This window comes from Equus przewalskii, chromosome 14, assembly GCF_037783145.1.
Source record: "Equus przewalskii isolate Varuska chromosome 14, EquPr2, whole genome shotgun sequence".
Classification (NCBI taxonomy): domain Eukaryota; kingdom Metazoa; phylum Chordata; class Mammalia; order Perissodactyla; family Equidae; genus Equus; species Equus przewalskii.
The window spans coordinates 65,913,609-65,927,980 of record NC_091844.1 but is presented as its reverse complement, the minus strand read 5'-3'; the positions used below and the strand labels follow the sequence as shown (position 1 = coordinate 65,927,980).

Sequence of the window (14,372 nt, the reverse complement as noted above, 5' to 3'; positions counted from 1 at the left end):
TCTTTCTTGTGCCTTCCTCTTTTTCAAGGATGGATCTAAATTCATTTCTCCATCAGGAACCTTCTCAGACAGTTGTATGAATCCACATTTGCTGCCCATGGCTACTCTATGGGGCAAATCATGGCATTCAGCCCGAAGAGAATCAGTATCTTAAGCCTGAGGGTGATGAATGAATTAATCCATTCCTTCCTAATCCTATCTCTAATATATAAATTTTACATGGGCACGGATCGACCACTTAAGTCATTAGGATGGTCGCCACTCTCCAAGATTCCTGTGGCAGGTTTCTTTCCCTAAGCTGGATTAGAATCCTTCCCTATTGCTCCTGACCACACTCCAAACCACAGGAAAGTCCCAATCGGGACTCCAATTCCAGGAAAGTACCAAATTTTAATCTTTGGTTGAGTATGGGATCCCCTTCTTGGGAGAACGGCTCCAGGATGCCATTGGGTAGAATGTCCCCCAGACTGGTGGAAAATTCTTCACTGTTTTTCTCTATTCTTTCATCTCTGGGACCATTCACCAGGCACCTATTACTGTCAGCCATAATAGGGAAGATATACAAGGGATGCAGTGCCTGGACACACCCCCATCATCCCATGCTATAGGAACCCCACAGGAGGAACAACAGGTAGGATGATGCCCTAGGTTCAGGGGGGATTTTCAAGGTAATGGACCTTTTTCTTTCATCTCTCTTAAAGTTACAGTGGTCATTTTGGTCTCCTTTTGAGCTTTGCAACCAAGAAAAAAAGAAATCTTTAAAGAGTCAAAGGCCCTACCCCGGGAGCCCTCACTCTGGTTTCTGGGTCTGATCACCCCAGTGACCCCAAGTAGGGTGCCCTCTTTTGGCAGTTGACTCGTTGAGTATTTTAGGCACCTACTGAGTCAGTTATAAGGATGGGAGACCTGTGATTTATTCTGTGAACTGTTCTGCTGGTTTTGTGTGCCTTGGCACAGGAACTGTTGTGTGACCCTTATCTTGATAACCCTCTAGAAGAGGCCATGAGGGCGAGGCCTGATCTCTTCTTTTCCTTTGTCTATTTTGTTCATCACCTCCTCTGTTGTCACCAAGTCAAGGTTAAGTTCAGGCTGGACCTGAGCAAAACCTGGACCTTCTGTAAAATCGAAAACTTAAAACTTTTGCAAGGGACTTAACTCTCAATCCTGGCACTGGGAGCCCCAGCCAGCTCCAGGCCTTTGCCTCCTTCTTCCCTGGCTCAACTTGTGCTGGCTCAGGGACTAAGTGCCTGGGCTGAGTGGGACTTGACTAAATCTTATAACTATGTTGATGCCCGCAGTCAACTCTGCACCCTTCTTTGGGCCCATTGATAGTTGGACATGAGTTTTACTGCCATGGGGAATGCCCCAAGCATCCCTGGAGACTCACTCCTTGGATGCATTTTAACTAATGGGAAACACTTTCAATTGGATGGAGACTCCATCTTGGAGAAAACTTGAGGGGTTTCTCTGTGCCTTTGTGATGTAGTTGGACAAGTAGATCAACCAATAATGTCATTTGAGTTACAACCCAGTTTCTGGGAAATCAAAAGCAATTGTCCTTGGAAAATCCTTGTAAGGCTGGAAAAGCAGTTCTAGAGGCAGTTCAGCTTCCACCCATTTCCCTTATCTCAAAGAGATTTCAAATCCTCTGAGGACTATCTAGCCCATCACTAATTCCTAAGACTGAGTGGAAAAAAAGGTAAAAGGAAAAAACGGCCATAAGAGCACCCTCACCAAAAATCTAGCATCTTGAGTGTCTTCTCCACAAATATTAGTAAAAAGGCTCAGAACAAAATTTGGATTCATAACTGGTAACTTTTGTATTACTGTACCTGATTCATGACAGTAATTTTTAAAACAGTAGGTGTGGAGACTCTGTGTATGTGTGTCTATATGTATGTTATATACGTGTGATATTTTACTTCTGGATGGTATGCCCAAAATCGAGAGCTCTGTTTAATTGGCTTAAAGTAAACACTTACATAAATTCTAAATGTAGTAGAAATTAAACCAATGTCTTTCAAGTTAATGTGACATGAATTAACCTTTGGTAAATGAAAGCTTGTTTAAGATTGTTGGTTTGATTGAAATAGGCATTGCCTTAGGGCTATCGATATTTGGATATGATGCAGGCATGTAGCCTGGGTTTACTAGTCAAAAAAGTTCGTGTTGTCTGTTAGAAATTTGTCAGAAAAATAATAGCTTTAAATGATAGCTAATTTTGTCTAATGTCTCATGAAGTTTTTGTGGGTAGTCTGAACATAATTGTTGGAAACAAATGATTTAAACCAATAAAAATGGGTAAGAGTTTGTGGGTATAATAATTATGTTTTATGGTCTGTATACTTGGGGAAAAAACAGCTTCCAAATTCTTTTTGGTAACTTAAAACTTTAGAGTTTTGCCAAGTTAAGTTAAATGATAAAAATCTGTTGCATATCTGGGTCATTTTTGGATAGGATGGAACACTGAAACATTAATGTTAAATGTATCTTAAGTTGTCTCCTTTGGGCTTCTTACTGCAGAGAGGCTAAAGGATGTTTGGGTCTGTTAGTAAACATACCTGTGTTTTATTACTGTGAAGCAGCATGTTTCCTATGAAAAGTGTTGAGAATGTTGATATAAAAGACAGTTCACAGTTGATTAGTTTTTTAGTTTTCACTAGGGTCTGTAAGTGTTTAAAAACTGTAGTTAATATATGTAATTAAAGCTACTGGAAATTAATAAGGAAAATGGCTCTGTATTCAAGGAAAGTAGTGTATGTTTACAGTGAAGAGGGTATAAAGAATGTAAGTATTTCTGTTTGTTGGATTAAGAAAGATAAATTTGTTCTAAAGTACTAGAAGGGAAGAATGAGAGCATGGGACAAATTCCGAATGTAAAAAGAAAATTTTAGAAGGTTTGTGAAAGAGAAGGTCTCAGAGAGTTTTATGCCTGGTCAAGTTGGCTAAGATTAAAGTAAATCCAGTTAAGTAAATGAGTTTTAATGTTAAAAATAAGCTGGTGCAAAAGTTCAAATTTGGTTTTCTCTCAAAAGATAATTTCGTTGAACTTTTGGCCTGCTCTAAGTCTACCTAAAAGACAGAAAATCTATGTTTTGCTAAAATGATTTCCTATGTTCAGAAAGAAAGAGATCTCGCTTAAGATTTTTTGACTGTTTTAACTGCTCTTGACTGTTTCTCTTGTCATTTTGAATATATACCTGAGGGTTGTTTCCTAGTGAGACTTGTTTCCTATTTGAACAAGGGTTTTAAAACCTATTGATATTTTTGACAAGCTTCTCCCTCAAAAGAATATTCAAGTCCTGAATAAAGCCTTTCTTTTGACCTGGAAGAAGAAAGAGTGTTTCTCTGAGGATTTTCAGAGGACCCCTGAGACTTCTCAAAGAAATTCATGCTCTCTTCCTAAGGGAGGAAAATACTAAACTAATTAGGCTTATTTTGTCTATTAAACTACATGCTAAGCATTGTCAAATAAGTGATGATAAACTTTCTTAGGTGGTATTATGTGGGTGAATGATATTGCTATAAATGTTTTAAAATTATATAACATTCCTAAAATTCTGATCTGTCCTGGTTATCAACCATAATTCTAGTTATTATCTTGATGTCACAGCCAAGCTTCTTTGTCAATTTCCTTTTTGAATATTCTGTCATTTGCAGATAGTTGCTGTTTTACTCTGATGCTTCATGGTTTTGCAAATATATTTTGTCTTCAGAGAAATTCGTGGAAAGGATTCTGACACAGGATTCTAGAATACAGCTTTCTGATAAACTTTCACATGGTAGAACCGAATTGGGTAAGAAATTATGGAATTCTAACAGAGAAACTTGGCCTCATAAACCTGCCTAACAGAAGACTAAGATCAAGAATTGATTATACAGGACTGTATGAACTGGTGAGGATGATTATAATTTTTTATAACTTTTATTTGAAATATTGTTGAATTTTTGATGTTTTGTTTTGTGTTCTCAGATTTAAGGAAATCTTTTCTCTTTTCTCTTATGCTAACTATGACTTACAGCAATTTCGTGAAATTATACCTTTGTGAGCAGAACTGAAACATTTATCTTTTTCTCCCTACCTGATCCCTCCAGAATTTGGAAACTCTTTGAGTGAGTATGGTTATTTCATGGCAATATAGTTATTTGCGTAAGTTCAATAAGAATCTGCTCTCCTTATATATATATATATATATATATATATATATATTTTTTTTTTTTTTTGAGGAAAATCAGCCCTAAGCTAACCACCACCAATCCTCCTCTTTTGGCTGAGGAAGACCAGCCCTGAGCTAACATCCATGCTCATCTTCCTCCACTTTATACATGGGATGCCTACCACAGCATGGCCTTTTGCCAAGTGGTGCCATGTCTGCACCCAGGATCTGAACTGGAGAACCCCGGGCCGCCGAGAAGCAGAATGTTCAAACTTAACCACTGCGCCACCGGGCCATCCCTGAATCTGCTCTCCTTATAGCAGGGCACATTGGGAAACGTTGGTTTTATTGCTGAGGCTTTGGCTGGAATGTCATATTTGAGAGAAACATACAGTCTCAGATATGACAATACTGCCTTTGAGGAATAAGGTTGACTTTCTGGAACAAAGCCACTTGGAAATGTTGGCCTGGTACCTTGTTTACAGAGATTCCAGCAATCTTACCTGGTAAGTAAGGACGCTCACTTCTCCTGGCAGGTGCAAGAAACCTTGAAATATTTGGGGGGACCTCGAAAAGAGCGGAATCCACCCAAATCTGTAGGTATTGCAGGCAAGATTTGATGGCAAGTCTTTGGCTTGGCTTTCCTGGCCTCGAGAGGCTTTATAGTCCAATTTGAGGTTCCTCATAAAAAATTCCAGCAAAGCAGATTTAAAAGAGCCTATATAAGCAATTGCTATTCTTGCTGCACTTATGTAAATAGTTGGACCAAGTTTTATTGAAGCTACACTTATTTTGCAAACCAGTTGATCTTAACTTGGCTATCTTTTGTAAAAATGAGGGAGATTTTAGAGAGAAAAATTATGTTTCAGTAGAAGCTATATTACACATTCATGGATATTAGATTCTAGCTCTTCTCCTCTAAAAGATTTATCTATTACTAATGATAATGTCTCCTTGTGGCCATTCGTCTCTGATACCTGGGAGCTCCCTGGCTACAATCAAACTTTTTCCTTCAATTCTACTGCCCAAATACTAACTAAGTTTGCCTTGTCACAGGTGCATCATAAACAACAAGTTCCAAAGGTAAAGTCCCCAGCTTATTGATACACACAGGATGGACTATATCAAATTTGGGACAAATATATTTGGCTCACTCCTACCAGTGGTCAACTCAGTCAAAAGGCCACTCTATGTTGGGAACAAACCAATCACACTTGTGATACGTGGCCTAATAGCACCCAACCTATGGGACAAATTCCCCATTCCATGTGTTCTGATAGCATAGCCTTAAAAAATATTGATTGGTTTGGGACTGACTGGGATAAATGGCCCAGCATACATCGGTTAGCTCCTAACAGCACTCAATGTTTATGCGGCTCCAGCTTTATGGCCTTGGCTGCTGCCTGGATGGATTGGATGGTGCACCCTAGGCTTCCTCTGGATGCAAGGTAGAACTACATTTACTTTATCTCCTCCTGCTAACCTACCCAACCTACAACAACGCTGGATCCATTCTGTCTTCCACTGGTATGATCACCTTGCCTCAATTTTTCTTCCCCAGTTAGGACTCAGAAGTGTCATCTGGCACATGGAAGCCCTAAACAAATTTACCGTGAAGGCATTAAACAATACACAACACAGCCTTTTGCTGCTCAATTTAGAAGTATCCCAAATGTGTAGAGATGGCCTTCCAAAACTGAATGGCACTGGATGTCTTGATGGCAGCGCACGGGGGCACTTGTGCCATTATAAAAACCAAATGTTGTGTCTATATTCCTGACTACCATCAAAATATCTCTGGCTTCCTCTTTGATATGAGCCACCAAATTAAATCCATTTCTGACCCTACCCTATCCCTAAATGATTGGTTGGACTCCTGGTCAGGTCCAGGTCTCTGGATTACTATCAAAGCTTTTTTCTTTGAGTTAATCATATTGTTTGTATTTCTTATTATAATTTGTTGTCTATTTCATTGTTTGTCTTCCACATGTCAAACGAAGTTTCGTCTCCTGGACCACTTCTCGTCAAATGATTCTCTCGTCTCCAGAGGATCTGTATACCTTGTCAGCCTTGGACTCTGCAGGCACAACCTTCGGTCCACTGAACTTCCTTCCTGTACCCCTATGGCCCCATTTAGGGACAGCTCTACGATCTTGTACAGCTGGAGGTAGTTACAGAAGACTGACCGTAGTCCATACCCCCAAAAGATTTCGAGGCCAAATGGGTTCAAGGGGGATTTTACGATGAGGATCAAGGCTGCCCCAGGGAGAAAAGCCTAAGGCGTCCTGCCCTGCATACTGATCTAGCTCATCCTCCCGGAAGCACAGGACGTCCTGACCTGAGTCGACCTGATTCGTATCCAAAGTTATAGGACCACCTGCTAACCAGACCCCACGTGAGCTGATACCATTTTAATGACTTTTTTTACGTAATCTTTCCTTTGTCTTGTAAAGAAATAACTCACATGCCTATGCCTTGTAAATTTAGCCCTGCCCTCAAGCCACTGCAGCTCTTCACCGCCCATGAGTCCTATCCCCGTGCTAATCCATGCTATTCTCTGAATCAAGGAGCACCACTACAAGAACTTGAGAGTCCAAGAAATCTTTCTTTTGACGATGACTCGCTGAGCCTGCATTGGGGGGGTCACAAGCATTTGGACATTAATAAGGGATGTGGTTCAGGCATCTCAGAAGATGGCGCCAGGGGAAGCTGTGCTGAAAAGTCAGTCACTGCAGCAACATGCAAGTACTCCTTCAGGCCAATGGCCCACAGGAAAGTTCTAGAATTTGTTTGAACGCTTGTTTCATATAAAATAAATGAGGGACAATGATAGCTGTTTTCAAGCGCACAGTGTTTTTCTGAGAATGCTTTCCCAAAAGTGCTTTTCTTCTCTCTTTCTGCATTTCTCAGGCAGTGAATCAGGCCTGGAGGCTGTGCACTTTGGCAGCAGAACCCTCCTCGCCATGGAACTCTCCTGACCCTGCTTCTCTCTGGCCCGTCAGTTGTCCAGTGTGGAGAGGGGCCTGCAACCCCAGATGTGAGAGGATGAGGTGCACTGGCAGGTCCTTCTGTGTGTCTGCCACCAGTCTTGTAGCTGGGTCTTCCACCAGAAGCCCAGTCCCAGTCCTGAACTTGTGGAGCAGGCATTCTGAGACCCACAGAGCAGGAGAGCTGCAGCAGCCCTGGAGAGCAGGCAGCAATTCCCACCATATTTGCAGGATGAGCAGATTGGAGGCCCACAGAGGTGAACACAAGGAGTTAGGGGTCCAGGCCAAGCGCTCACTTCCCGAGGGGTTAAGGATTACTCAGGTGACAGAGCAAGATGTTGGTAGTCCTGGAGCAGGGCCCTCGTTTCCTGACCCCCGGCCCAGTGGCCTTTCTCAGCACGCTGGGGCTGGCACTTATTTGTCCTCACCCTTATTTGTGCTGTGCTAGGATGTCTTGAACTGTCATTTAACTATTCACCTATGTATAGCTTATCTTCTCAACTAAATTACAAGCTTCTCAAACACTGGGATCTTGGCATGCCTGTCTTGGGATCCTTCGTGGTACATGTAGCACACGTTGCACGCTACAGTACACACCCCAGGCACCTAACAATCAGTCCACATGATTTCATGGTGCACATAGCACATGTAGCAACTACATTATGCAACCTGGACAACTAATAATCAGTCCACGTGGTTTCTGAGCAGCTGATGTAGTGAAGAGACCAGACGTAATGTCATGGGCTAGTGAGATGTTTGGGGAACTTTTGCACCTTGTTCTGTATTTCATGTGATGGTCAGTCAGGTGTGGCCACAAGAGGACACAAAGGAGAGGCTCAGGAAAAAACAAACTTTATTGTGCTCACAGGTCCTAGAGACAGAAGGCATGGCACAGGATCACATGGGAAAGACACCGGGGTGATCAGGAGACAGAAGACAGGAGTGAAGAGAAGGTTTAGGCCAAGGTCTTTATTGGGGTTTCCGCAGGAAAGGCAAGGCAGGGCAGGGTGAATGGCTCAGGACTGACTAGTTTGAACAATTTCAGTGGGCTTTGGGTTATAGGGTGGTCTCTGGTTGCTCAGAACCTGGCTCTGGGATGATTGAGGCAGAGGAATCTCGCCCTCTGGAGTGGACAGGCAGATAGAGGAGGGGCGGCTCCGGATTGGTTAGCCTGCACAACAGATGCATGTGCCTGGCTGAGTCCTTTGCTGTCTCTAAGAACTGGCTAGTCCCGGGAGGAGAATTCTCTCCCCTGCCAGAAAGGTTTTTTAAGACGTCAAAACATAATAATGTATAGAAAAAGTATACAAAGTATTTATTTCTATGTAGACACATATATTTATGTTTGTATGTATATATATACACAATACTCATCTCCTTCTGGAAGGGCTGCTCCTAGATCAACCCAGATCAATAAGTGGGAATGTACACAATATCCCCAGAACCTCCGTCCCCTACCTCTTATCCGTGGGTTGGAAGTGATGCTGTGCATTTATATAAATATCAGAATCATACGGTTCCAGGGCTAGAAAGTGCTCTCTATATTCTGGCTTATATTCAAATCTCCTCTTGTAAATACTTCTTTTGAAGCAATCTCTCATTTAGCCAGAGGAGAAGTTGAGGAAGAGGGAGCGTCTCAAGATGCTGCCTCCAGTCTGAGTGGAGAGCTGCCACTCTGGAACTGCCCCAGGGCATCCCCACCATCAGTCCCTCTTCTAAGCTGCTCCTCCTCAGGCTTCTGTCTGCCTGGCTGCTGTGATGGGCGCTGTGCAAAACAAGAGACCTGTATGGTTTCTGCTTTCTGGACACAAGCAACGCAAGACAGGCCACGATGATGAGATGGAGTGAAGGGACACATTTGGAAACAATGAAAATATGAAATACTTGGTGCCAGCATTCAGTGCGCTGGGAAGAGAGGAGGAGGAGCGGCCCAAGCAATGGTAGTCTGGAAAGGGACTTGGACCCACGTCCTGGCTCTGCCGCTGATGAACCGAGCAGCTTTAGGAAAGTCTCTTCTGTTCCATTTTCTCATCTTCAAATTATGTTATTGGAAAAGGAGATCTTGAGGTCCATTTTCTAGTTTTCCCTTGAGACTATCTGAATTTGGAGAAAGGAATGGAGAGCATGAGGCACTAGCAATACTAGTAATGGTAACAATAATAATGGGCAACATGCATTGAACATCTGCTACAAACCCGGGCACTGTTCTATGTGCTGTACGTGTTCATTTAATCTCACAGCGACACTACTATGTAGGTAATGTTATCTATCCCATTTTACAGATGCGGAAGCTGAGACGCAGAAAAATAAAACCCTCAAAGTTATACACCTAATTGGTGATGCGGCCAGGATCTGAGCCCAGACAGTCTGACTGTGCCATCGGGAATGCTGGCTCTGCTGTCCCAGGCTCTATGGAGAAGCTGGGGTGCTGTTCCATCCAGTATCTCCCTGGGGAGTGGAGGCCCTGCTCCTGGGTACCCAAGGCTAGGGAACAGCTCAATGCCAGCAACAGCAGAAAGAGGTGGGGAAGGGAAAGAGGAGGAGGCTGGCCGCTCTTCTGTTTAGGGCACACACATACCTTGCCGATTAGCAACGATGGGAAAGGAAACACACACTGAGGGCCCTTGACAGCTTAATGGGGTTTTAGAAAAATACACATCTATATTTTTAAACTTTTTTTTCCATTCGAACATTTTTAGCTTCAAGTTCCGAACTGAAATAGCAACTGTCTTAGATAACTCTTCATCCTTAGGCTCCCACGTTTGGAAAAGGTCTTGGCCCAGCCTGGGGAACTGAGGGCGAGAGAGGGAGAGAGAGAGAGAGGGCGGGGGAGAGTGAGGGAGAGAGAACAACCTCAGCACAGTGCCTGACACATGGATGGTAGATGCTTAATCAGTACTGTGTGGACGGACGGAAGAAGGGATATGATGGGAAAAAGAGAAACGTGTTTATCCATGAGATTCTCCAGAGAATTAAGAGTAGACCCTTCTGCAGAGATGTACTCACTCTTGCTGAGGACCAAACCCAGGGTCACAACTAAAGTACTGACAGGCCACCAGGGTCTGGTCTCTTAGAAGCTGTCTAAGCTAAGTCTGGAGAAAGAAGGGCACTCACAATTCAGTTCCCACCTACCAGCTCCATCTCCGGTCACTTCTCACATCTTCTGACTGCTCTCAACCACTCACACCTTTCCCAAACTCACTGTGGCTGATTCCATAGTTTGGTTTGATCAACACCTGTCCAATATCCTTCTGCTTGACCTTCCTCTCTACAGAGGGTGGAGAGAGAAATACTCAAATTCCCACCCTCTCTTGCAGGTAAGTTGCCAGGTTATACCATTCTGGCTGGTTCAAGGTGGGCAGAAGTCCTGGAGGAAGTCTTCCCACCAACATAAATGGACAAAGCTTTGTCCATCGTTTCCCTCTTCTTCCTGCCTGGAACTCTGAAGCAATGTTTAGAGTGGCAGCAACCATTTTATGATGAACAGGACAAAAGCCTTGAGCTAAGGATGCTAGAGCAGGAGGACAGAAGGAGTCGGTCCCCAAAATCCTCATTAAACTGCCACACCAGCCCTGTGCTCTCTCCCTCTGGTCTTCCTGTTATATGAGAAAAATGAACCCCTTACTTGTTTAAGCCACTGGGTTCAGGTTTTCTGCTGCTCCCTGCCAAACTCCATTTTAACTGACACACAGGTCATGCATTTTAGGTCTTCATGTGGTTCCTCCTGCCTGAAACAGCCTTGCCTGTCTTTTCTTCTAGTGAACTCTTATTCTCCATTCATTTTAAGTCTCTGCAGACTTCCCTGAGCCCCTCCCTACCCCTCCAGGCTCCTCTTTCTTTTCTACGCCCATATTACCTGTACAGGCCATTTCTCTTAAATGCCACTCCCCACTCCACCCCATCCCAGAATATTTCATTTCTTCCTATCTTGGGAGTTCCATCCACCTTGTTGAAAGAAACACTCTGGTCCCCCAGTCTTGAACAAACGTTGCTTTGCTCTTGCTTCTCCTGTGTGTTACCAATTCTCTCTAAGCTTGTACTCTGACCAGCTGTTTTTTGTTTCCCTCCTACAGGAATATGGTGAAAAGAAAATGGGTTGAAAAGGCTGGGATCATGTCTGATCTCTACCGCTTACTACCTGTGCACCTGTGGGCACCCATCTCTGAACTGCTGGACTGTCATCTGTAACATGAGAAGAATCATCTCTATTTACAGAGTTGTGGGGAATATTAAGGGTGGTGATGTATTCGAAGTCTGTGGCACAGAATAGGCACTGGATAAATATTAGTTCCCTTGCCATTCTGATGGCCTTCCTCCCTCCCTCTCTCCTTTCCTCCTTTCCTTCCTCTCTTCCCTCCTTCTTTTCCTCCCTTCTTTCCTTACTATCTCCCTTCCTCCCTCCCTCCCTCTCTTGAGCACATTCTAGGCACTGGACTAGTTGAAGAGACACAAAGTTGAACGAAGCATGATTCTCCCCCTTCCTTCACTCTTCAAGGTGATCCACCCCAGGCTTCAATCCTTAGTCATTTTTTCGATTCCAATACTTTGTTTCTCTAAAATATCATCCACTTTCACAACTTCAAGCTTCAACTCAGAGTGAATCAATCACTCCTAGATTTACAAATCTAGGGCTAACTTTTCTCCTCAATGTCAGGCCCCATCCCCAGCTCCCTGGAGACATCTCCCCCTGGAGATCCTAAGTCAGCTGCATTCTTCTTTCTTCTGAAGCAGGAAACACTTGATAAACATATTTATCTGTGCAAGATCCCTGAGGGGTAGTAAGGAACAGGTGTCATGAATATCACCACCCTCGTCAAATAATGACAGCTATTAGGCCGCAAGATGTTCTCTCTTTCTTAACAAAATTGACCTAAATTAGTAAGGTGTCTGCTTGTGATGCTGTGTATGAACCACTTCAGTGGAGTCTCCTGTCTATTCTGCAAACCTTGGCTCCCAGCGAGAAGGAAGACAGAAACAAGGAAGAGCTGAGCCTGAGTCTGCGGCCTTAGCACCTGTTGGGGAATTCTAGGCTGCACCCTGCACGACCTCCATCCTTCTGCGCAGAGGGGGCACATTTGTCCCTTCCCTTAGGGGTAAGCCTTAGGCATTGGAAGTCCTCAGAAGCACCTCCCCCATATCTCTACTTAGATCCTTTTCTAAATGCCTGGTTTGCTCCACATTGGTCCCAGTTGTCTGCGACAATAACCCTGGAGTCCCCACAAAGCACTTGGTGGAGGCTTTCTGTGGGAGACCCCACCCTCCCATCCCCTTATCCCCACCCCTTACCCCCGGCCATTCTTCTTGGATGACAGGACTGCGTGCCACCAGTCAGCTCCCTCAGCTGACCCACCACAGAAGGACAGAGGGCAGAAGGGCAGAGGGCAGAAAATAACTCATGAGAACCAAAAACAAAACCCCACTGGAACCGCAAATGGGAACGACTTAGGGGAAAGGGGCCTGGGAGGCTTGGGCTATTAATGAAGCCGTGTGCGCCCCAGCCCTCTTCTCCCAGGGAGCAGGCCAGGCAGCTCGTGGCCAGGTGTGTTTCCCCTTGGGAAGGCCCCAGTGTACCAGATAAAATGTGCCCAGGCCCCACTCACTCTGCAAGCCCCTCCTGACACACATGCATACACGATACACAGGCACACTTCTGCATGCACGCACACGACCTTTGTGTCTATCAGGTCTTCCAGGCACCGCCTTACCTTTAACCCCTTGTTGGTCCCAGGAAGGAAAGAAGGCACAAGAACAAAGTGTCTTGCACGAGGGCTCTGAGACTCCTGAGGACTTGGCCAGAGGTGGCTCTGTCTTCGCATTTACCCTCTATGACCCTGGGAGGGTTGAACCACCAGGACTTGAGCTATAATCCCATCAGGGACAGATAGACAGGCACATACACTTGTGCACTGATTGGTGGGAAAGAAAATCCCTAGAACTGTCCTTCAGCAGAGTTGTTTGCTGTCTTCAGCTTCAGTAATTTTGGTAGCCAGTGGATTTATAATGTTCACTCCTTGCTCGCATTTTCCAACACTCTCTCTTCTTCACTGCCCCTCCCCCATGTCCTGCCCCAGAATCATGGAGAACCCCAGGGGATGCTCTGGAATGGGCTGTGCCAGAAGAGCTAGGCCTTCCCAGCTCACATCTTGGAAAACAGCATGTGAACCAATTAGCACCTCTCAGCCGTGCAGACGTGTAGACGCTCTGAGTCACAGACTTATAATCGGGGTTCTGAGGGTGAGATGGGACAACACCGGCCTTCCTGCCGAGCCCCCTGCCTTCAGGCAGACAAGGTGCCAAGCCCGTTGCATAGATGAGCCTACTGATACAGCAAAAGCCTCCACCTGGGGCAGGCCTAAGTTGGTCTGCACATCTGCTGGGTCCACTTGCTTCCTGAGAGTCACAGCCTTGGGCTTTGTCCTGACTCTTCACCTCCTTGTACCCAATGAACCAACCTAGAGGAGGGGATAGAGGCCTGGCATCCCAACCATCCCATGATTCCAACAACATTTAGCTAGGTCAGGGAGCCCAGAGTAAGCCACTCTCAATTAGATTCAGGAAGAGCATATTTTTATTAGCATAGCCAGGAGATTACGCTCCATCCAAACCACCCTATGCAGTGTGAGAGGCAGTGTGGCATAGTGGGAACAGTGCTAGACTGACCTGGGTATGAGTTTCTGCTCTGCCCCTTGCAAGAGGGATCAGTTGACCTTGGGCGACATGCATCACATCTTGGAGCCTCTGTTTCCTGATCTACATAATGGGAGTGATAATGACTGTTCATATGTTTGTTGTGCAAGTTCTTTGAAAACTCCTAAGTGTTATGCAGATATTATCGTTAAATTCTATGTGCCTCTGGCAGCCAAATAGAAAATGGTAGCAACCACTCTGCTTTGCACATCGTAGATGTCTGTTTTTCTCACCACTGGATCCACTAGCACAGCTCTTAGCACACAGTAGGCATAGAAAAGTATTTGTTAAACGAATGAACAATAAGCTCATATCAACCTATTATTTCAATAGCCAAATGCTTTCAACGTGGCCCCTTTTCATTTTAAATCTGATGATTATCTTAATGTGGGTTGGGCTTCTGTGACCTGGAGTGTAGGAAGGTTTTAGCTTTGGTTTAGGGCTGGGTATTTAGATCAGAAATATCAGACTGGGCCACTTGGTACAGGGTGAGTTCAAGCTATCTGTGTTGTGAGCACCGCTGTGTGTTGGTGGGGGCACC

The 14,372-nt window shown here is 44.6% G+C and overlaps 1 long non-coding RNA gene across 1 annotated transcript; it reads right to left on the bottom strand.

Moving 5' to 3' along the window:
- Positions 1-8,098: 8,098 nt before the first annotated feature.
- Positions 8,099-13,126, bottom strand: LOC139075637 (uncharacterized). Its single transcript, XR_011526245.1, has 2 exons — positions 12,850-13,126; positions 8,099-9,241 (listed from the first exon to the last, which is right to left on the bottom strand). It is a non-coding gene; the product is annotated as an uncharacterized lncRNA (long non-coding RNA).
- Positions 13,127-14,372: the final 1,246 nt, after the last annotated feature.